Raw genomic sequence first — 24281 nt, forward strand, 5'->3', positions numbered from 1 at the left:
ACCTAAAAACATTTCATAATTTGAATACATATGTCTGGGAACCAAGAGGTAGAAATGGGAATCTCCCTTTTTATTGCCACTCAGAGAAACCTATTTGGAAATTGTCTGTCCTCTATGTCTGTAATATATATATATATATATATATATATATATATATATATATATATATATATATATATATATAGACTGTGGAGATACACAGTCCCACAAGAACAGTTCATCTAAGCACATGTAAATATATTGTGCAAGTAAATAAAAGCTTCAGTTCCTCAGTCATACTAGTCACGTTTAAAGTGCTCAGCAGTCACATGAGAAAGTCACTACCATATTAAATAGCACAAATACAGAACATTTCCACTATTTCATAATGCACTCTTGGACAGCATTGCTTTACCGGAACTGGTTTCCAGAAAGGAGTGTAGGGGATACACAGAGTGCTGTTGAAATGTAAATTATGTCTACAGCATGGCCACTTTGAGCACTTCATGCTAAAAAAAAGAAAAAGAAAAGAAAAAAGAAAGTGATCATTTTATCAGCAAAGGTCACTGATTCTAATCACTGAGAGAAGGTAAATGTTGCTATTACACAAGAAGACGGGGGGAAAGTATATATATATATATAGCACTCAGTTGATCATAGGAGGGTTTCCGAGAACTCTATCAAATTTTAGTGGGAAAATGAACAAATGTATCAACCATGGCCTTAAAAGGCAAAGGAAAATTTCAAACTCTGACTTCTCAAGGATAAGGAACTGGGTCAGCCTTAAAGGTATGCTACCTACTCCAGCAAAGGTACAAGTCTAGCACATTAATGAGGCACATGCTATAAAACATGTTTCATTATATACAAATCTCTCTGAAACACTGAAACAACTACCATATACATTTAAGAGTTGGAAAGTCAGGATATCTGTGATTTGATTGCAGTACTCTGGGAAAATGGTAGCTAAAACAGAAGCGGCTATTTACCAAAAAGGGTGCCAAACTTTCCCCTGCCTTAGAGTCTTTGTGCTGGCTTATATTTTTAAACTAAAATATGCATCTTCCAGTTCTGTCGCACAGTTGGCCCATTATCATTCCAGTGTTACCTCCTTAAAAGAGCTTTTTAATTCCCCCCTGGTCAATAAATCCTCCATTTCCCTCTCTCTCTCTCTCTCTCTCTCTCTCTCTCTCTCTCTCTCTCTCCCCCTCCCTCCCTTTGCCCCCCAGAGCACTGCTCAGATCTGGCTGATAGTGGTGCAGGGGATTGAGCCTGGGATTTGGAGCTTCAGCCGTGAGATTGTCTTTGTATACAATTATGCTATTTACCCTCCACCTTGATCAGTAAATTCTTAAACCACAGATATTTTTCTTTATACCATTCCAATAATTCCTTCATAAAATTTCTAAAATATGCATTCATATTGTTTATTGATTTAATTATTTTTACTCTTGAGACTGGGAGACAATTCGCTGTGATAGCATGCACCCATACATGAGGTCCTGAGTTCTAGCCCCATAACACACAGAAATACCATGGAAGATACTGAAGAAGCCTATGGATGGTGGCACAGTACTGTGGTGTCCTTTCTCTGTGTGTCTGCCTCTCCCGTTTTCCTATCTCCTCCCTCCCTTTGCTCCTCCTTCTCCTCCCCCCACCCTAATAAATAACTAAAAATATTGTGGGGGGTTGCACAGTGTCCTATGGTGGAGATAATGGAGGTTGAAGTGTGCTGACACCTCTCTTGGTAATGTGGAATTCTATCACTGAAACAACAATCCTGCAAACCAACTTTTCCTTAATAAAAAGATATTACAACTAAAGAAAAATTATTGTCCCTATGACAACTTTTATTAGAATCATCCAATAAGTAAATGCAATAGAATTTAACTGCGACTACACTAAAATCCTTGGTGTATTTTCTCCCTAACTTGAGGCCAAATGCCATAAATCTAATAGCAGTTTGGAAACAACAAATGACACTCAACACTTTAACAAATGAGAGAAAAATCTAAGTTCATCAGATATAGAAGGGACTACAAAAGCTGGATAAGGGCAAAACACTGACTCACTTAATGATGGCCTATTTACCAGGCCACCCTATTACCTGTGATCCTAGACAGAATCCTTGGATTCCCACATAGATACAATGAGCCTAGACCGCTAATAGACCCCCTCTCTCCACCATCACTGGTCACTTGTATCAGGAATGTCATCATAAGCCCTCTTCTGGGCCTCTACAAGAACTTGCCCTCACTATAAAGCAGCAATGGTAGGGACTGCTCCACTCTCTGAAAGGAAGCTGAATCAGCCTACTCTGCTACTCCAGGAAGACTGGTCCTGAAATGAGTGCAGCCAAGAAAGTTCCCAGCTGTGACCATGGACTAATAGACTATGAGCTCACACTGACAGGTTACATAGGCTCCTGTGCAAAATATATATATGCCCTAGATCAGATTGATTGGATAAACAGTTAATTTTATTTATGTACTTTCTTTAAGGTTGGGAGCTACTCTCTCCCCTAATCCAGCTTTCTAGTTTTATTCTCAACTTTGACACTATCTTCCCAGACAACATTTTTAGTCCACCTACATGTTAGCTATCAAGCTCAAGCAAAATTACTAAAGTCATAGGCCCCTAGGAACATACTTAAAATAGTCTTCCTAGCTTCTTTCCACCCACAAGACCCCTAATCTCACCTGTTCTATTCTTACTTTTTGATTCCTTTCAGTCTTTCAACTACCAAGTTGCAGACACTATCATGATTCCAACCTGACTTCCCTGGGCAGAAGACCTCACCAAAGTCTTCCCTCTTCAGAGCCCTACCCCACTAGGTAAAGATAGAAATAGGCTGCGGGTATTGATGGACCTGCCAATGTCCATGTCCAGCAGAGAAGCAGTTACAGAAATCAGAACTCTCACCTTCTGCATGCCAAAAAGAATTTTGGTCCATAGACCCAGAGGGAGAGAAATATTAGAGAAAGATGATCAGAGGGTTCTGAATCCAATTCTACCAAGACCTGGAGAGAAAAGAGGAAAAAAGAAAGGTATTTGTAAGTAGCAATAGGTATAAGTGTGACTTAGAAAGGGAGAGAAGGCAGAACCATAGGGAAAATAATGAGCAAATGTATATATATCGTATATATAAAATATATACGATATATATTTTATATATAATATCCATAAAATAAAATATATATAAATATATATTTATAGTTATAGAAATAATAGTCAGCCTGTACCTGTGACCTTGGGAAGACTACTGTAGTCTCCAATTGAGGGGATAGAGACACATAACTCTGATGGAGAACAGTGTGGAATTATACTCTTGTTATCTCATGATTTTATAAATCAATATCAAATCACTAACAAAAAAAAAAGAAAGCTTTCTTGTAAGAAAGCTCCTCATCCAAATTGAATTTTTTTCTGTTTTTGTTCATTAATAATGCTATTATTAAAAGAGCAGAAAAAGGATCATCATGTTATATTAATCTCAAATTAGGTAAAGGAATATGATAAACTGTCAATACTGTCATTCATTTCTTTTCAAAAGGAATGTAAAAGAATGAATCAGAAATCTTTTCCCTTTGAAGTAGTCACTATTTAAAAGATAAATTCTGTCGGGGTTACCACCACAAAAGTGAAGGACTGAATCTACTATCATTGAAATGAAGAAATCTTTAAAACTATGTGACATTTTGAGAATTATCTGATATCATTTTGGGTAGAAAAACTTAGAAAATTCTTGTGACAGTTATCTCGAATCCTGAGACTTTCTCTTTCTCATTGCTTACTGTTAAAATCAACTTACAGGAGTAGGAGATAACTCACACAGAAAAGCACATACTTTGCCAAGACCAAGGACCTAAGTTTGAGTCCCTGGCTACCATATGGGCATATTGTACAGGAAAAAAGCTTCATAATCGGCATAGAATTACTGGGATATCTCTCCTTTCTCTACCTCTCACTTTCCTACTGCCTCCCACTCTATATCTAAAAGAAGGGTGATGGAATTGTGCAGGTATGAAGTGCCAGTGAAGCCCTGGTTGGGGGGGGGGGGACTAAATTGGTCTAGAGAAGGAAATCACACCTGATTGTAGATCTTATTCCATATTGGAAAAAATGACAGTGTAATGAGTAATAGAATGAAGAGCTTCTATGTTATGAGTAAACCCCCCCCCCAAGTCATTCTGTGACTCTACCATTATTCTCTTTCTTCACTTATAATTACTAAGTGACATTACTTACTATATATATCAGGCCTATCTCTAGGATTTCCTGAAATATTTTGAAACTACAAATTCCCAGATTCTAAGTCATAATATTTTAGTCTAGTGGTGAGGAGGGAATTCTTTCAACCCACATTCAGTGTGTTGTTAGGGCCATCCAGTATGGACATCACTTAGATAGCTGACATATGTAGTCACATAATTCTACATCTCATCAGATTCCAAAGGCTTGTCATCAGGTCCTGATGATACTTACGTAAAAGGAAATATGCAGGTCTTAGACTTAGTTAAGAAATATAAAAATAATATCTTTTCTATCCATTATATTAAGGATGTGATATAAGAAATGATATGAGGGGCTGGGCAGTGGTACACCTGGTTAAGCACACATAGTACTATGCACACGGATCTGTGCAAGAATCTGGGTTTAAGCTCCACCTTCCCACCTTCGAGAGCAGTGAAGCAGGTCTGCAGGTGTCTTTCTCCCACTCTGTCTCCCCCTCCTCTCAATTTCTCTCTGTCCTATCAAATAAAGTGAAAAAAATGGCTGCCATGAAGAGTGGATTCATAGTGCTAGCAGTGATAACCCTGGAGGAAAAAAATTTTTTTAAGAAATAATATGATAAACCCATCATAGTCAAATGAAAGTCACTCACTCTACCCCTTCAGAGTGGATATCAATAGACAGACAGATGAGATTAGGACCCAGGCAGAACAAGAAGATATAGGAACAACTGTTGTATCTACAGAACTACTAATGCACATATTTGTTCTTGATGGAGATAGAAAATTCATCATAGGAAGTGAGTCAGAAAAGATGACTATAAAGGAAACTTTTCCCATTTTTTTCCTCCTTGCTACCAGGGCCTCACTGGGGTTTTATACCTGCACTATTCTACCACTTTTAAAAATTATTTTTCTAGATAGAGGGATGAAAGGTAAAGAGGGACTGAGAGGAAAGAGAGGAAAAGAGATATATAGAGAAAGAGGAGATACACCATAGCACTAAACCACTGCTCCTAAAGTTTCCCCGGTGCATTTAGTGGACAGTGCTAGAACCAAAGTCACTGTGTATGGTAAAGTACATTCACTAGGTAAACTACATCCTGACCAGAGCTCTACTCAACTATTTTGAAAATAATATATATATATCCCTCCCACCACCACCCCCAAAAAGAAACTCCTCAGTTTCTATACAGGAACTGATAAACACTTGTCTTCTGAGAGTCGGGCAGTAGCGCATTGGGTTAAGCGCAGTGGCGCAGAGCACAAGGACTGGCATAAGGATCCCAGTTTGAGCCCCAGCTCCCCACCTGCAGGGGAGTCCCTTCACAAACAGTGAAGCACGTCTGCAAGTGTCAATCTTTCTTTCACCCTCTTTGTCTTGCCCTCCTCTCTCCATTTCTCTGTCCTATCCAACAACAACAATAATAATAACTACAACAATAAAACAACAAGGGCAACAAAAGGGAATAAATAAATATCTTTTTAAAAAAAAAACAAAAACTTGTCTTCCTTCCTGCCCTTAGTTAACTAACCAGCAAATGAAAGACCCCAAAGGAAAATTGTGTTGCTTAGTTTACTGATGCAATTTGACATTCCCAAAGCTCAAGAAGTCTTTTTTCAATTTGTGTTTGGTCCAGTCAGTCCAGACACTTGTGTTGGACTACATTATTAGAACTGGAGCAATAAGGCAAGTAGAGCTCATCCTGTCAGCAGACTAGTCAAGTCTTTATGAAATGACAGAGAAACCTAGCACAAGTTAAGTTTCAGGTGGGTGTAGGTGGTTCTTCATAGTTTTATAACCAGGAATTCTAGGTGCTAGGAGGATGTAGCGTCACATTGTAAGAAAGAGGTAAAAGCTAGTTGTCTTCTGAATTTAATTTTAATATAGTCTCCAAAAATTTGTCCTTCAGAATTTAGAGACCCCCTAAACTAGAAGTCAAATTTCCTATGTCAGTTTCTGCCACTTGAAATATATTCAGTCACCAGGTTCCAGATGTCATCAGGATGCCAGCCAGGCTTCCCTAGACTGAAGACCCCACCAATGTGTCCTGGAGCTCCGCTTCCCCAGAGACCCACCCTACTAGGGAAAGAGAGAGGCAGACTGGGAGTATGGACCAACCAGTCAACGCCCATGTTCAGCAGGGAAGCAATTACAGAAGCCAGACCTTCTACCTTCTGCAACCCACAATGACCCTGGGTCCATGCTCACAGAGGGATAGAGAATGGGAAAGCTATCAGGGGAGGAGGGGGTGGGATATGGAGACTGGGTGGTGGGAATTGTGTGGAATTGTACCCCTCCTACCTTATGGTTTTGTTAATTAATCCTTTCTTAAATAAAAAAGAGAAAAATAATATTAAAAAAAGAAATATAACCCAAAGGAGTAATATTTTACCTTTGTCAAAATAAATATACCAAATGGGGTTCAAATAATTCTCTAACACCATAATCAGCAGCCTAGCACTTAAAGTCAACTAAGAGTATAGCTTTCAATCTAACCCAGGAATTCTGCCTTCCTGGGTATGCTCCTAAATGCAGAGCATTTAATAATGTTCTAATCAGAACACTTAATAAGAGCTCATGAAATACTTGCACCTGAACCCTGAAATTAAGGTCCAAACAGAATATGCAGTGTATCTGAGGTTACATACTTAGAAAAGAGTACAGCTTGTTTTCACACCCTGGATGATTCCTGTGACCTTGGTACTCTATGTTCAGTTATTTAAAGATTCAGAGAAAGAAGGAAGAGGCAAACAACCTGACTGAGTGAGTTTCTGTGGGAAAGGGCCTAGAAGTGGGATCAATATCCCTAAAATAGGACATGGAAAGTTTCAAGGTATCAGTAATTATGACTCAACTAACAGATGACCAAAAACAAGAAAGGGAACAGGACAGAGATTTCCCACTCAGGATTAATCAGATTATTTCATACCTGGAGAACGTCTCTTTTATCTGATAGTCTAATAATGAGCTTAACCCTTAAATTCTCTTGATCATTCACAGAGTCTTCTTTTTCTGGATGAAATGGATTGTATTGGGAAAATCAGGAGGAAGAGGAGGAGAAAAACTGGGGTTAAGGTGAGCAAGGAAAATAGAGGTAGAAAATGAGGGAAGATCTAGAGGGGCTCTGAAATCTTTCCTCCCACCTCTGAACACTGCATCACAAATGTCACTTCTGGTTGAGAAATGCCATAATAGGAACTTAATAATCTTCATAATGTCAGCTCTCATAGGCCATTACTCATCACTTTCAACTTTTTCATATGATAATTACACTTCTGAGACTCCACTAAGGAGGTGAACTGTCCACATTTATGAAGTCAGTAAGTAATAGAACTGGAATTATCACTCAAGCCTTTTAAAATTTTAGTCTTGTGCATCTTTAATACTATAATAAAACCTCTCAAATAGCAAAATTCAAAACTGGTCATAGTAAAATTTGATTTATACAGGCTAAAACAAAATTATTCCTAGGAACCATAAGCAAATCAAACTTATATACACATGCATGCAATCATATATGGTGGTAAACATGCACATAGGTAATTTGAGAGACAAACACTAAGTGAGAATCCAGGTCAGAAAAATCTTACATATATAAGTAGGGCAATTAGGAGTAATGTTAAACCCATTTCCAGATTACTTTATGTGGTGACCCCAGCAGGAGTTTGGGACTATTAGCATACAAATGACTTCACCCTGAGGAGGTGCTTCAGAGAAGGGGATGTATAAAAGCAGGGAGTTTGAGCACATGGGATCTCTTTGGCTGCTGCTGCTGCTGCTGCTTCTGGTCAGAAGCTTCTTCTGGTCAGGTATCCGCCATGGCTGCTTCTCCTGGGAACTGAACACGTGTGACTCTGCTAGCCGGTAAACTTTTAGACCCCTCTACAGCCATGAGCAACCTTTACCAGAGCTTATAACTGTTTATCTTACGGGAATAAACTTTGATAACCATATTCAGACTTTATAGACCTAGGGTATGCTTAACCCTTGATGATAATTGCTTATTTTGCCTTTTACCTGTTTCACCCTAATAAACCGTGTATTGATTAAACCAGTTCCCAGCTCCCACTGTGAATTCTTCTATATGTGCCACAAGCAGCCCCAACCCCCATACCTCATTTTAAGCTAATTTACAACAACTTTAGACTGATACTGACTTTGTATGATCAAAAGTGATGTTGAAGAGTGGACTATTTCATCTAGGAAATGAAGCCTGGAAATCAATACACTCATTTTGCCTCATAAGTATCAGCTTGTGTGCAAAGATACTAGACACAGAACTATTATTAATTAGCTAATTATTCTAAGAATTTATTCTGACAAGGGAGTCGGTAACGTAGCCGGTTAAGCGCACGTGGCGCAAAGCGCAAGGACCGGCTTAAGGATCCCAGTTCTAGAACCTGGCTCCCCACCTTCAGGGCAGTCGCTTCACAAGCGGTGAAGTAGGTCTGCGAGTGTCTATCTTTCTCTCCTCCTCTCTATTTTCCCCAAAGGACACAATACAGAGTATTATTCCATGGGGTATATATATACACCAGTCATTTGTCAGTGGGTATTTAAAATGTTTCCACTCTTTGGCTTTTGTGATTAACACAGTAATGAGCATAGGGATACATATGTCCTTTAAATTAGTGTTTCCATGTTCTTTGAGTAAATACCTAGGAATGGTATTGCTGGATTATAAGGTAATTATATTTTTATTGGTTTAAAGATTCTCCATATAGTCTCCCAAAGGAGCTGCACCTGGTTGCATTTCATCAGCAGTGTAGCAGAGTCCATCTTTCTCCACAACTTCACCATTTCCTGTCTTGCTGATGTAGCCTATTCTCACAGGTGTAAGATGGAATCTCAGAATAGTTTTAATTTGCATTTCTCTAATGATAAGTAAAGTGGAGCATTTCTTCAGATGTTTGTGAGCCATATGTATCTCTTCTTTAGAAAACTGATGAGTTATTTGTACCATTTTTATGTTTTTTCTTTTATTGAGCCATGCCAGTTCTTTATAAATGTTTGATATCAGTCACTTATCAGATGTGTGATGTGCAAATGTCTTCTCTCATTATTAAGTTGCTTAGTTATCCTTGTATCATTTGATTTCAATGTAGCTTTCTTATTTTGATGTAATCCCATTTACACTTGTTTTCATTTCCCATGAGTCACCAAATACATCTTTGATGTGAAGATCCTGCTTCTTCTTCTAGCGTTTGCCCTTCTTCCATAGCCAGTCAACAGCAAAGCTGTCAGGAGCTGCTTGTTGCTGGCTTTGAAAGTGACTGGGATCCAAGTGGATTCAGTCGGCTAGGAAGGATCATCAGTTTCCCCAATGAATGGGTACTCACGGGATGCACCACGAAAAGGTCGATCCAATGCAACCCAAGATCCTGCTAACACCAATTCTCTTCAAATTCTTCCAGCAAATAGAAGGGAAATCACTCCCAAACATGTTCTATGAGACATACATTACTCTGATCCCCAAAGCAAGAAAATAACCTACTAAACAAGAAAACTACAGACTGTATTTCTGATGAAAGTTGATGCAAAAACCTAAAAAAGCAATCATGGTAAATCCAATTCAACAATATACCAAGAGAATAATTCACCAAGGTCAAGTGGGATTCATCCCTCAAAGACAATAATAGTTCAATATCCACAAGTCAATCAATGTAATCTACCATATCAACAAAAGAAAAAAAACTTATGGTCATATCAATTGATGGTAAAAAAGGTATTTGTCAAGATGCAATGATAAAAACTCTTTAGATACTGGGAATACCCATTCTAACCTCCCTGGGAAAATGACCTCAGCAATGTGTCCTGAAACCTCACCTCTCCAGAAAGTGATAAATTCCAATTTTATTTTAAGGAGGTAAATAAAAAAAAAAAAATCACATGTCAGCAAAGACTTATACAGGTAAGTAAGGAACATTTGAAGTTTAATAAATGGTTAAAAACACAACATGCTATTTTTGTCAGTTTTTTCTCTTTTTTATTAGTGATTTAATGTTGATTTATAAAATTATGAGACAGAGGAATACCAAAGGAGATCAACTGGGGCTGCAACAAGGCAGGACTAGAATGACATCAGGAAGCCCCCAAATCACCAGTAAGTGCAAACACCTGTGGCTCATGGACACTGTGGAGCCTAGGGAGAGATTAAGTGGCTGGTAACAGTATGGCAATTTACCAGTTGAGACACCATCCCCAGTCTGTTTCACCAACAAGGGGATGGCTGAATGGTGGAGGACTCCCCTAAGACTCACCAAATGCAACTGTGAGTCTCTATTGCTACTGCCCTCAGAATCTGGAGCAGAGGTAGGGAGGCCCTGTGCTGACACCAGGGGACAGAGAACTAACTAGGAAACACAGAAGAAGACCTATACCTCTGTGGCCTATGAAAGTACCTTTGCATAACCACTGGATTATCTCTGCCATACCCTGCTTTATCTCTTGGTAAGGAGTCAGTGATTAAGCTAAGAACCCTACTTATAGTTTTTTTTTATATTTATTTTTTCCTTTTGTTGCCCTTGTTGTTTTATTGTAATTATTAATGCTGTTGTTATTAATATTTCATTGTTGGATAGGACAGAGAGAAATGGAAAGAGGAGGGGAAGACAGAGAAGGGGAGAGAAAGACAGACACCTGCAGACCTCCTTCACTGTAAAGCGACTCCCCTGCAGTTGGGGAGCCTGGGACTCAACCCGGATACTTAAGCTGGTCCTTGCACTTCACACCATGTGCACTTAGCCTGCGGCACTACCGCCAGACTCCCCACCTACTTATAGTTTAAAAGCCCTCATGCTCCCATAGCCTAGAGGGAAGAAAAAGAACAAAAGAGGATTTTAAGCCACTGAGCTCCAAATCAGGGATTAAAATACTATTGAAACAACTGTCAATTTCCACAACTGTGAACCCTTTAATTACCTTACTTAGACACAAGTCAATCCAGGCAAGAATGATCAGTAATTTGAAAAGTACTCAGAGAGGGACCTCATAACAAACTATATAAAATGGTTAAACCAACAAGAAGAAATATTGGAAAATTAACCCAGGGCAAGAGTCCAGCAAAAAGCCCCTCAAAGGTTGAAGCACAAAATAATGAGGTCAACATCCAAACACTAGTTAAGGAAATAATCACAGGAGTGAGCAAAGAGTTTGGAAGAATCGTCATCAGAAATGCAGAAACAACAAATGAGACCCTGGAAGAAAATACTAATTACCTCAAGGTTATTAGAGAGCTGAGAGCTGAAATAGCTGAGCTAAGAACACAACTAGCTAAACAAGCTAATATAGTATCAGAATAGGGTAACAAAATAGATGAACTCCAGAAAACAGTAGAGGGGAGACAGAATAGAATTAATGAGGCTGAAGACAGAATTAGCAAGATCGAGGATGAATTAGAGACAACTAAAAAAGAAGTAAGACATCTCAAAAAATATTAAGATATACTGAACACAACAACAGAGTCCTATGGGATGACTTCAAAAGAAATAATATACGCATTATTGGCTTACCAGAGGAAGAAAGAAACGGAGGGGAAGAAAGCATTCTTCAGGCCATAATAGGTGAAAACTTCTCTAATCTAGACAACATAAAAGACATAAAGGTTTAAGAAGTCCAGAGTGTCCCAAACAGAATTAACCCAGATTTAAAGACACCAAGACAGATCCTATTTAGAATGGAAAGGAATAAGGATAAAGAAAAGATCCTGAAGGCTGCAAGAGAAAAACAAAGAGTCACCTACAGAGGAAAACCCATAAGATTAGCAGCAGACTTCTCCACACAAACACTACAGGCCAGAAGAGAATGGCAAGATATCTATCGAGTGCTCAATGAGAAAGGATTTCAACCAAGATTACTGTAAACTGCTAGACTGTCATTCAGACTAGATAGAGGCATAAAAACCTTCTCAGACAAGCAACAGTTGAAGGAGTCAACTATCACCAAGCCTGCCCTGAAAGAAGTTCTGAAAGGTCTCCTATAAACAGTCAGACCACCAAAAATAGGCCACATATCAGAACACTCTAAAACTCTACAAGAATGGTGTTAAAATATCTTCAGTCTTTGATATCAGTAAATGTCAGTGGCCTGAATTCACCTATTAAAAGGCACAGAGTAGAAAGATGGATCAGAAAACATGACACAACAATATGCTGTCTACAGGAAACCCACCTAACTCGACAAGACAAACACAGACTCAAAGTGAAAGGATGGAAAACTATCATTCAGGCCAATAACACACACAAAAAGGGAAGGAACAGCTATTCTCATATCTGACATGACAGACTTTAAAATAAATAAAATTTAAAAAGATAGGGATGGACACTACTTAATGCTCAGTGGGTCAGTCAATAAAGAGGACTTAACAATTAGTAACATCTATGAACCCAATGAGAAGCCATCTAAATACATCAAACATCTACTGAAAGAGCTACAGCAATATATTAACAGCAACACAGTCATAGCAGGGACTTCAACACCCTACTCCCTCAATTTAACAGATCATCCAGGCAGAAAATAAATAAAGACATGAGGGAGCTAAATGAGGAGCTAGATAAACTAGAACTATTGGACATTTTCAGAGTCATTCATCCCAAGACACTGGAAAACACATTTTACTCAAGTCCACATGGGTCCTTCTCAAGGATAGACCATATGTTAGGCCACAAAGACTGCATTAGCAAATTCAAGAGCATTGAAATCATCCCAAGCATCTTCTCAGACCACAGTGGAATTAAACTAACACTTAACAATCAACAAAAGATTAGTAACAGTCCCAAAATGTGCAAGCTCAATAGTACACTACTTAACACCTACTGGGTCAAAGAGGATATAAAGGAAAAAATCAAAATTCTTGAGAGTTCAATGAAAATGAAGACACAAGCTATCAAAATATTTGGGACACAGCTAAGGCAGTACTGAGAGGGAAGTTCATAGTCATGCAAGCACACATTAGGAAACAAGAGAAAGCACAAATAAACAGCTTGATTGCACATCTTAAAGACCTAGAAGAAGAAGAACAAAAGAACCCTAAAGCAACCAGAAGGACTGAAATCATTAAAGTTAGGGAAATAATTAATAATACTGAAAATAAGAAAACCGTACAAAAGATCAACAAAAGTAAATGTTGGTTCTTCTAAAGAGTGAACAAAATTGACAAACCTTTATCCAGACTCACAAAACAAAAAAGGGAGAAGACCCAATAAATCGAATCATAAATAAAAGAGGAGATATCGCAACAGACACGGCAGAAATTCAATGTATCGTGCAAGGCTTCTATGAACAACTATATGCCATCAAACTAGAGAACCTGGAAGAAATGGACAAGTTCCTAGATACCTACCAACTTCCAAAACTAAGAGAACTAGATAACATGAACAGGCCCATCACAGCTAATGAAATTGAAACAGTTATCAAAAACCTTCCCAAAAATAAAAGTCCTGGACCAGATGGTTTTACTAATGAATTCTACAAAACCTTCAAGGAAGAACTAATACCTCTGCTTTTAGAAGTCTTCCAGAAGACTGAAAACACTGGAATACTCCTTTCCAGCTTCTATGAAGACAACATCACTTTGATACCAAAAGCAGACAGGGACACAACCAAAAAAGAAAACTACAGATCAATATCTCTGATGAACATAGATGCTAAAATATTGAACAAAATTCTAACCAACCAGATACAGCAGTCTATTAAAATGATTGTTCATCATGACCAAGTGGGGTTTATCCCAGGCATGCAAGATTGGTTTAATATACATAAATCAATCAATGTGATCCACCACATCAAAAAAAAAAAAAAAACAAGTCCAAAAACCACATGGTCATATCAATAGATGCAGAGAAACCTTTGACAAAATACAACATCCCTTTATGATCAAAACACTACAAAAAATGAGAATGATGGAAAATTCCTGAAGATAGTGGAGTCTATATATTGCAAACCTACAGCCAACATCATACTCAATGGTGAAAAACTAGAAGCATTTCCCCTCAGATCAGGTACTAGGCAGGGATGCTCACTATCACCATGACTATTCAACATAGGGTTGGAGGTTCTTGCCATAGCAATCAGGCAGGAGCAAGAAACTAAAGGGATACAGACTGGAAGAGAAGAAGTCACACTCTTCCTACTAGCAGATGACATGATAGTATACATAGAAAAACCTAAGTAATCCAGCAAGAAGCTTTTGGAAATCATCAGGCAATACAGTAAGTTGTCAGGCTACAAAATTAATGTTCAAAAGTCAGTGGCATTTCTCTATGCAAACACTAAGTTAGAAGAAGATGAAATCCAGAAATCAATTCCTTTTACTGTAGCAACAAAAACAATAAAATATCTAGGAATAAACCTAACCAGAGAAGTATACTTTACTTCTTTTGTATACTGAAAATTATGAGTCACTACTCAAGGAAATTGAAAAAACACAAAGAAGTGGAAAGATATACCATCCTCATGGGTTGGAAGAATTAACAGCATCAAAATGAGTATACTACCCAGAGCCATATATAAATTCAATGCTGTCCCCATGAAGATTCCAACCACATTTTTAGCAGACTAGAACAAATGCTACAAATGTTTATCTGGAACGAGAAAAGACCTAGAATTGCCAAAACAATCTTGAGAAGAAAGAACAGAACTGGAGGCATCACACTACCAGATCTCAGATTTTATTATAGCGCCATTGTCATCAAAACTGCTTGGTACTGGAACATGAATAGACATACTGACCAGTGGAATAGAATTGAGAGCCCATAAGTAAGTCCCCATGCCTATGGACATCTAATCTTTGACAAAGGTGCCCAGACTATTAAAGGGGAAAGCAGAGTCTCTTCAATAAATGGTGTTGGAAAAAATGGGTTGAAACATGCAGAAGAATGAAACTGTACCACTCTATTTCACCAAATACAAAGGTAATTTCCAAGTGGATCATGGACTTGGATGTTAGACCAGACACTATCAGATACTTAGAGGAAAATATAGGCAGAACTCTTTGAAACGAATCTAATTACAAAGAAGACTAAGACAAGCATAAACCTATGGGACTACATCAAATTAAAAAGCTTCTCCACAGCTAAAGAAACCACTACCCAAACCAAGAGACCCCTCACAAAATGGGAGAAGATCTTTACATGCCATACATCAGACAAGAGTTTAATAACCAACATATATAAAGAGCTTGCCAAACTCAACAACAAGACAACAAATAACCCCATCCAAAAATGGGGGGAGGACATGGACAGAATATTCACCACAGAAGAGATCCAAAAGGCCGAGAAACACATGAAAAAATGCTCCAAGTCTCTGATTGTCAGAGAAATGCAAATAAAGACAACAATGAGATACCACTTCACTCCTGTCATACATCAGAAATGTCATACATCAGAATGTCATACATCAGAAAAGGTAACAGCAGCAAATGCTGGAGAGGGTGTGGGGTCAAAGGAACCCTCCTACACTCCTGGTGGGAATGTCAATTGGTCCAACCTCTGTGGAGAACAGTCTGGAGAACTCTCAGAAGGCTAGAAATGGACCTACCCTATGATCCTGCAATTCCTCTCCTGGGGATATATCCTAAGGAACTCAACACACTCATCCAAAAAGATCTGTGTACACATATGTTCTTGGTAGCACAATTGTAATAGCCAAAACCTGGAAGCAACCCAGGTGTCCAACAACAGATGAGTGGCTGAGCAAGTTGTGGTATATATGCACAATGGAATACTACTCAGCTGTAAAAAATGGTGACTTCACCGTTTTCAGCCGATCTTGGATGGACCTTGAAAAAATCATGTTGAGTGAAATAAGTCAGAAACAGAAGGATGAATATGGGATGATCTCACTCTCAGGCAGAAGTTAAAAAACAATATCAGAAGAGAAAACACAAATAGAACCTGAACTGGAATTGTTGTTTTGCACCAAAGTAAAAGACTCTGGAGTGCATGGGTGGGGGAGAATCAGGTCCAAGAAGGATGACAGAGGACCTAGTGGGGGTTGTATTGTTATATGGAGAGATTTTATGCATGTACAAACTATTGTATTTACTGTAGAATGTAAAACATTAATTCCCTAATAAAGAAATTTTTAAAAATTATGAGACAACAGGGGTATAATATCACACCATTCCCACAACGAGAGTTCCGAGTCCCTATTTCCTCCATTGGAAACTGCAATAGCCCTCCCAAAGTCACAGACATGAGTTGACTAATATATATATATATATATATATATATATATATATATATATATATATATATATATTTGCCCATTTCTATGGTCCTGCCTCTCCACTCCTCTTAGTCAAACCTACACCCACTGTCATGTCCAAATGTCCTTTTCTTTTTTCTTCTTCTCTTTTCAGGTCCTGATGGAATTGGAGTTCAGAGCCCTCTGGTCATCTCCCCCTAGTATTTCTCCACCTCTGGGAGTATGAACCAAAATTCCTCATGGGTTGCTGAAGGTAGGAATTCTGGCTTCTCTAATTGCATTTCTGCTGGAAATGAGCAATGACAGTTCAATCAATAATCCAAGCCTGTTTCGATCTTTCTTACTCTGAGGGTACAATGAATTAGCAAGTCCACCATAGGGGAGTGGGGTAGGAAAACAGACTTTTGGTAGTGGGAATGTTGTTAAAGTATACTCTTATTAACATACAATCTTATAAATCACTATTCAATATGTCAGAGATAATAGAGTGAATGTCTCAAGTTCTTTAACTGCCTGGACTTCAGTTCTGAGAACATATTCACTTAGTCTAAGCATTTAATGTTTCAAAACTGTTAACTGATTGAATACTGACACCAGGCTTAAATTGTTAAAGCATTTCTAAAATAACTTTTTCCCCAAATACTAAGTTACTAACAATGTTAGACCAGATAGTACAGAGTCAGTTTATCTTGTCGATATCTAAGATATAGTTATTTGTAGGTAGCATTAAATGACATAAATCATGGTGAAGTCAAATATAGTATGATAAATCCTAACTGTAGGATTGTCAAGCAAACCAAGCTTCCAAATAACTCAGTTATAATAATTATTATCTGTTACCTTCTTCAACTCTAGGACTGTAAGGAACCTTTCACATTCTCTTCAAGAACTCTATTTCTCCCAGTACTGGAACCTCTGGGACTTTGCTGTATTTCTTGATGCCTCTCCTCTTGACCCCCTACTCTGTTATATTGCCTCTGATGACTTCAACTAAATCAATTCAGCCAGTGCCACCGTGCCACCATGCCACCTTATGTTGCCACTGCCTCTTCACTTCAGGCTATATCCAGAGATATCAAATCGGAGATGTCAACCTTCGAACTCCAATAATCTGGTGAGACCTTTCTTAATACATGGAACTACCTACTTTCATTTCAAATGGTGCACTCTCTAACAAAGTTACAGATCTGCTGTTGCATGGATGGTTCAGTGGTAGACTTCTTACCTACCAAAGTTATAGACCCTATATATAGGCTAGGGCTTAGAGGACTGGGTACATGTATACATGTATCCATAAATTAGGGGCAAGTATATACCTCAAAGTAAAATTGCTTAATAGTCCTCTGTGATTAGACTTAGACCTAAAAAGCTCAGCAAGCAAGTAGAAAAGCCTATAGAATGAACCATAAAATACATAATCAAATATTTACTGCTTAGACCTAGATGCCCTCCTCTCATACCATCTACTTCAATTCCCTCACTCTATCTACTCAACTAACTACACAAAAGAAAGGAAGTAAGATATATCTCCTAATCTCTTCTGACAGCATCAGCATAATCTTTAGAAGAAACACTGTATACAACTGGCCAAGAGATATACGGGAAAATATGTACATACACACACACACACACACACATATATGGGGCAATTATTGTACCTATGACAAATTTTACTAGAATTATCAAACAAGTAAATGCAATAAAACTTAAAGTTAACTTAGACCACACTAAAACCCTTTGTCTATTTCTTCCCTAATGTCCATAAATCTAATATTGGTTTAGATACAACAAATGACACTCAGTGCTTTAACAACTAAGAGAAAGTCTAAGCTTATCAGATAAAGAAGGGACTTTAAAAGTTGGAAAAGACCCCCATATTATGGACATCTAACTTTTGATAAAGGAGCCCAAAGTATTTAACGGAAGAAGGAGGCTCTCTTCTGTAAATGGTGCTGGGAAAACTGGGTTGAAACATGAAAAAGAATGAAACTAGGGAGTCAGTCAGGCGGTAGTGCAGTGGGTTAAGCGCATGTGCCGCAAAGAGCAAGGACCCGCATAAGAATCCTGGTTCGAGCCCCTGGCTCCCCACCTATAGGGGAGTCGCTTCACAAGCGGTGAAGCAGGTCTGCAGGTGTCTCTCTCTCTCCCTCTCTGTCTTCCCCTCCTCTCCCCATTTCTCTCTGTCCTATCCAATAATGATGACATCAATAACAACAACAATAATAACTACAACAACAATAAAAAAACAAGGGCAACAAAAGGGAAAGTAAATAAATATAAAAGAAAAAATTTTTTAAAAGGATGAAACCAAACCACTTTATCTCACCAGAAACAAAAGTAAATTCCAAATTCATCAAGGACCTGGATGTTAGACCAGAAACTGTCAAATACTTAGAGGAAAACATTGGTGAAACATGTTCCCACCTAAATCTCAAGGATATCTTTGATGATACAAACCCAATTGCAAGAAAGACTAAAGCAGAAACAAATCAATGGGACTACATCAAATTGAAAAGCTTCTGCACAGCAAAGGAAACCATCACCCAAACAAATAGACCCTTCACAGAATGGGAGAAGATATTCACATGCCACACATCAGACAAAAGACTAATAACCAAAATACATAAAGAGTTCATCAAAATTAGCAACAAAAAAGCAAATGACCCCAACCAAAAATGGGCAGAGGATTTGAACAGAATATTCACTACAGAAGAGACCCAAAAGGCTAACAAACACATGAAAAATTGCTACAGGTCACTGTCAGACAAATGCAAATAAAGACAACATTGAAATACCACCTCACACCTGTGAGAATGTCATACATCAAAAATGAGAGCAGCAACAAATGCTGGAAAGATTGTGAGGATGAAGGAACCCTCTTACACTGCTGGTGGGAATGTAAATTGGTCCAACCTCTGTGGAAAGCAGTCTGGTGAACTCTTACAAGGCTAGAAATAGACCTCCCATATGACCCAGTAATTTCTCTCCTAGGGATATATCCTAAGGACTACATAACACCCAACCAAAAAGATATGTGTACACCTGTGTTCATAGCAGCACAATTCATAGTAGCTAAAACCTGGAAGCAAGCCAGATGTCCAACAACAGATGAATTACCTGGCTCTGAAGAGCACTTGACCACATGCAAGGTGGAGATTTGAGCCCATTACCACCGCCATCATATGGGAGTAGAAATTTATGTAAGGGGAGCTTCAAAAGCAGTGGAGTGGTGATATGATCTCTGTCAATTTTTCTCTTTGTCTCTCATCTTCTATCTGGAAAGAAGGGGGGCAGTAAGAGTGAAGCCTTGACTGGGATGAGAGGATGGGGATATAACAAGCATTGCTAGCTAAAGCAGTTACATAATAGAATATAGCACTGAAAATAGTGATAGAATCCATACTAACAGAAAGGTATCAGTAAATCCATACTTACAAAAGGGTATCAGAAATGTATGTAATAAAATAGTAAGGTTTTATGACCTGACTTTAGCTAAACCTTAATTTAATAAAATTTAGCTAAGAGAATTAAGTGTTTAGTGTTAGTCTATGTTTTTAAAGACTGCCGTTATGGAGGTTGGGGGTATTTAACTCATTTTTTCCATCTTAAAACTGTCACGTTGGTAATCCCCCTTTAGATTCCTATGGAAATCACTACTCAAGTATCCATCCCTTTTCCACAAAGAAATCTATTTCAAGGAAAACTAGGGCCATCTACTGTTCATGTACTGCGCCTAAAGTTCTAAATTAATCATAGTGGTCCCACTGCCCTTGCCAGTGATCTGTTTTGGTAGAGGCAAGCATTACAACTGAAGTCAGTCAGTGTTTAGGCAATTTAGGCAATAAATTTACTAGGATATAGAAGAAATGTTTGATTATGTCATAAATAAATTTAAAAATTAGCTCTTCAGAGCCAGCAAAACACTAACCTGGATAATACACCTGCTGCACCATGTACACAACCCAGATTCAAACCCAAAGTGATGCCCGAGTTAAAAAAAAAAAAAAGTAAGACAAGACAGAATGAAGGATATTCTTCAACTGAATATTGTGTTCAGTGTAAATAGGACACCTAGAACTATTTACATACATTTAGACTTTAGAGAACTACTGGAGATAAAGTTATATGTTAACAGCAGCTAGAAAAGATGAGAAGAGCTTGAGTTCATTGAGTTCAGGGACTGGGAGCTTCCGCAGAGGTACAAGAGCACTTACCTTGCATGTGTAAGGTCCTGGGTGTTGCCCAGCACCACATGAGAGTAGAAGAACTCCATGGATAGTGGAGCCATGCTTTGAGCTCTTGCACTCTTATTCTTGCTTTCTCTTTCTTATTAAAAATAAAGAATTATACTGGGGTGTCAGTGATAGAGGATATGCATGAGATCCTAAGCCTAAGCTTCTGCACCACATTAAATAATTTGACCTGATAACATCCTGGAGCCCTTTAATCAGCCAGAACTAAAGTTGTTTGATCTCAGGATGTCTTTGTGCATGCTTGCATGCATGTAATTTTATCTTTTTATATGTATTCCCATTCATTTTCCTATCTTGGACTATATTTAAGATATTACTTTTTTCTATTTAAGTCATTACTTCCTACCAAAAGCATCTCCAATTTAAAATATCTTTTTATATTCTCAATTTTGTTTACAATGTAAACATGTGAATTTTATATTTCTACTTAGATGTCTAATAACAACTGAAATTTAGCTGCTGAACTTTAATTGGATTCATTTCTTTGAGGAAAGAACACTCACTTGATGGTATTGCTGTCTCTGAAGGAATATTTAAAATTGCTTCTAGAAGATTAAAAAAGAAGAGAAACAAGTATCAATGCTGAAGTTTAAAGCTATTCAAGGACTAACAGAGAAAAAGCAAATAAAACAGGAAGAGGTAATTTCTTCCTGTTGCACTTTTGTCTTACCCTAGTAATGTCCAGCTGGTAGAATCAGACAAGAAACCAATTGCTAAAAGATAAATGTAGTTTACCAAGTACTGGCCCAGCATAACAAAGCAGAATATGGGAAAATGTGAATGCAAGATGTTTTTTGGGTAGCTTAATAACCAGTTCAGTGAATTTGAAATTTCAATAGCTACTTACAACTTTTATAAAATAGATTTGGTTATTTTCAAATCTATAAGGCCTTTTAGATGAAATTGCATTACTTCCTTGTGTTTTTTATTTCGTTTCTACATGTTTATTTTAAATACATTTGTCATAAGCCTCTATTCTATTATCTAAAGTTCTTACAGGTCTAATTTTAATTTTGCTTTCTTTTATTTCTTCTAATAAACTACAATGCATTATTGTTGGTTTTGGTTTTTGTTTGTTTCTTTTTGTAATTTAAAGTTAACACATCAGAGGCAGGACCTGTGAGATCTGAATAAATCAGTCTCACAGATTAATTTGGGCAGTGCTCCATGGAGGCTGGAATACAATACATTCTTGTTATGAAACTCTAAATCTGACATACACCTGTGAAAAGACACATTTTCATATTACTGTGATCTTTCAGGAAACTTTTGCCCAAGATTTGAGTTTTTAAACTGTTGTATGTCTGGTAAACTCTGAACTTACAGGCAAAAATAAGCATGTACCTTTAAAAGGAGGAAGTGTCTGTTGCCCCAAATTTTATACTGTAATTATATTTTTCCACCCAGATCCCTATTTATGACTGTTCATTGACTAATTTGTGATATATGTCCTAGATGTTCTAGACTTTGGTGTGAAATCCAGATAGCTATGTCCACTAGGAAGTCGGACATAAAGGTCTAGAGTAGAACTCAAGAGATAAACTTGATTGCCCAACAGTTTAACAAATCCTGAGCATATAAATGGCTGTTGAAGAAGTAGAAGTGGGTGAGATCCTTCTTCTTACAGTAAGGAGGATATACAGGAGAAGGGTAGACCAACCTATAGGAGCCAGCAAAGGAGGCTTGGAAAGAAAAGAGGACCAAAAATTCATAAAGGGGGGCGGGTAGGGATGGCGGGAAGAGAATCCAAAATGTCTACTGTGTTTGGCCACTAGGAGGACAAGCCAACACTTTTTTCAGAGAAGCAAGACAGGCTTCCTGGAAGTTTGCTTATCATCATCATCATTAATGTCAGGTGTTCACTGGGGCTCCTTGCATGCAGGACTCCACTGCTCCCAGAGGATTATTTAAATCTTTTACTTATTTTATTTTTTTAGAGAGATGCAGAGAAAGAGACACACAGAGAGAAACACCAGAGCACTGCTCAGCTCTGGTTTATGGTGGTGTGGGGGATGGAACCTTTGATTTAGGAGCCTCAAGCATGAGAGTCTGTTTGCATAACCATTATGCTGTTTCCCCCACCTGGATTATTTAAATCTTGACAGAGAGTGAGAGATAGAGAGGAAGAAAGATATATAGAGAAGGGAGATACCACAGTACAATTCTTATGAAACTTCCACTGAGCAGGTTCTCCTGTGTGGTGTCTAGGGGTTTGAACCTTCTTCTTTGGATATGGTAAACAGTGCACTCTACCAGATAGGTTGTCTCCTGGCCCTTTGCTCCCATTATAAAAGCACTTTCAGAAAATCATAGATACAAGGGGGATGGGCATTGGTTTACCTGGTTAAGTGCACACATTACCACATGCAAAGACCCAGGTTCAAGCTCCCAGTCCCCACCTGCAGGGGGAAGCTTCACATATGGTAAAATAGTGCTATAAGTCTCTATATATAGTGCTATAAGTCTCTCTCTATATATAGTGCTATAAGTCTCTATATATAGTGCTATAAGACTCTCTCACTCTCTCTCTCTCTCTCTCTCTCCCTCTCTCCCTCTCTGCCTCTCTCCCTCTCTGTCCCTGTCCAAAAAAATAAAAATAAATAAAATATTTTTAAAGAAAATCAGATGTATTTCTTCAAAACGAAAATTTTAGGAAGCTAGGAGCTAATCCATCCAGGAGAGTGCACACTTCAGCATGCCTGAGACCCTGGTGCTGCCGACCTTAAAGAGAGAGAGAAAAGGAGGGAAGGGAGAGACAAACAGAGAGAGGGAAAGAATGAATGAGAGAGTTAGTTCCTTGGTGGATTCAAGCAAGTACTGGAGCCCCAGCAACCACCACATAGAGAGCAGGAAGAGGGGAGTGGAGGAGGGCCAGCCAGTGGTGTACCTGCGCTTGCAGGGACCCAGGTCCAAGTTGTGGGATCCTTCACTCTTCCCTTCTCTCTCAATCCCGTTTCAGTTTATGGCTGTCTCTATCAAATAAAAGAAAAGAGGGCGAAAGGGAGAGTGAAAAAGACTACCAGAAGAGGTGGGCTAACTCTGGACACACAACACACACACACACACACACAGCAACCTAACAAAAACCCCCACAATTTTGGATATGTCAAATAAATACCAATGAATTCACTCATCACTGTCAGGCAGATCTATATCTATATTTATATCTATATATCTATAAACTGCCTTTTCAGAATAAATAACCCTAACAAAAAAGTTAAGCCTCTTCAAAGTAGTTTCAGTCTTAGAAGTGAAATCTTTGGGCACCCTCACACCCTGCCCTCAGGGAGCATCCTTTACTCTTGCAGCTTCAGACACTTGGAGAGAGGCCCCCACCTCAAAGGGAGAAGATTCCCCACCTCCACCCCAGAACCCATGCAGCCTGGACAAAGCTGGTGCTGAGGAGCTGTACTGAGGGGACACAGTTGAATGCAGAAGCCACACAGAAACCGTAAGACAAAGCAGTCAGAATCACAGCCGCCTAGATCAGAAACACTGCAGCTTGACCACCCCCTCACCTCAGAGAACTGGCGCCTCAGACACAAGTCTTTCCAGACACCTTAGGGCATCCCCCTCGGGGCAACACGCTCCCCAGAGACCGCCTCCGAC

The 24281-nt window shown here is 38.5% G+C and overlaps 1 long non-coding RNA gene across 1 annotated transcript; it reads right to left on the reverse strand.

The window, feature by feature from the left end:
- Positions 1 to 270: 270 nt before the first annotated feature.
- LOC132536922 (uncharacterized) lies at positions 271 to 24281 on the reverse strand. Its single transcript, XR_009548451.1, has 4 exons — positions 24191 to 24281; positions 19537 to 19694; positions 2902 to 2999; positions 271 to 488 (listed from the first exon to the last, which is right to left on the reverse strand). It is a non-coding gene; the product is annotated as an uncharacterized LOC132536922 (long non-coding RNA).

Source organism: Erinaceus europaeus, chromosome 2 (genome assembly GCF_950295315.1).
Source record: "Erinaceus europaeus chromosome 2, mEriEur2.1, whole genome shotgun sequence".
In the NCBI taxonomy this organism is placed as follows: domain Eukaryota; kingdom Metazoa; phylum Chordata; class Mammalia; order Eulipotyphla; family Erinaceidae; genus Erinaceus; species Erinaceus europaeus.